The sequence below is a fragment of the Eimeria mitis genome, genomic scaffold, assembly GCF_000499745.2.
Source record: "Eimeria mitis Houghton genomic scaffold, Emh_scaff1527, whole genome shotgun sequence".
Taxonomy (NCBI): Eukaryota; Apicomplexa; class Conoidasida; order Eucoccidiorida; family Eimeriidae; genus Eimeria; species Eimeria mitis.
The window spans coordinates 4,729-6,168 of NW_013569650.1; positions in this window are offsets into that span (position 1 = coordinate 4,729).

The window sequence follows — 1,440 nt, forward strand, 5'->3', positions numbered from 1 at the left end:
CTGTACACCTCATTATATTTTGTTTTTTAATTAAACAAAATTTTTGTGTTGATATTTTCAGGGTAGAGGAAGAAGCAGAGTACAGCCCGATGCTGCTGCTGCTGCTGCTGCTCACAACAGCAGCAGCAGCAGCAGCAGCAGCAGCAGCAGCAGCAGCAGCAGGACTGCAGCAGCAGCAGCAGAAGAGATATATGATGAGGAGACAGAAGGAGCAGCAGTTATTGCTGCTAATGATCAACAGCTAGCTAGCCTCCCCTGCCTCTACAAGTAAAACACTATATATACCGCGAGGGTTTAGGGTTTAGGGTTTATTAGGGTTTACTAATACTTGTTAGGGTTTATTAGGGTTTATTAGGGTTTAGGGTTTATGTGTGTGTATAAGCAGGAGCGTTCCGTTTATAGTGTGTACAGCAGACGTATTTCGTTCTATTTGTGCGTGTATAACCGTCGCTTTATATTGTTTATTTTTTACTAGGGTTTAGGGTTTACTAGGGTTTAGGGTTTACTAGGGTTTAGGGTTTATGTGTGTGTGTGTATATGCAGGAGCGTTCCGTTTATAGTGTGTACAGCCGACGTAGTACGGTCAATGGGTGCGGGGATGACAGTAAAATTTTTTTCTTTATTTTTTGCTTCTAAATATAAACTGTCTCCGATTCAGCTGTCTCTTCTTGCTGTTGCTTATGGTGCTTCTGTTGTTTTCTTTATTTCTGTTGCTTCCAGGATCTCCAAATATCTAGGTACGCTTTATACAGCTAGCTAGCTAGCTAGCTAGCTAGCTAGGTAGCTAGCTAGGTAGCTGGCTGGGTAGCTGGCTGGGTAGCTAGCTAGATGGGTAGCTAGCTAGCTAGCTAGGTAGCTGGCTGGGTAGCTAGCTAGATTGGTAGCTAGCTAGCTAGCTATCTAGCTAGGTAGCTAGCTAGGTAGCTGGCTGGGTAGCTGGCTCGGTAGCTAGCTAGAGTGGTAGCTAGCTAGCTAGCTAGCTAGCTACCAATGCAGGCTTCCTTTTTAGGGTTTAGGGTTTAGAGTTTGTATGATTAGGGTTTAGGGTTTGTAGTTGATGTATATCGAATGAGGGTTTGCGACTTAAACCCTAAACCCTAAACCCTAAACCCTAACCCCTCTCCCGTATCCGCTTTTTCCCCCGTTTTTCCCACAATTTTCTCCAAACCCTCGAGGCTTTAGGGTTTAGGGTTTAGGGTTTGTTGTGTGTGTGTGTAGGTCGAGCGCTAGCGTCTCAGTTGCTATCTTTTTTAGGGTTTGTGGCTCTGCTGCTGATGTGTTACTGCGAAAACCTCTCTCTTCTTATTGCTGCTCACCTTGTTAGGGGGGGGCTACAAAACTGTAATTACCCTATTGATAGATCCATTGTCGTTGACTTCAGCAAAAGTAAACCCTAAACCCTAAACCCTAAACCCTAATAAACCCTAAACCCTAAACACT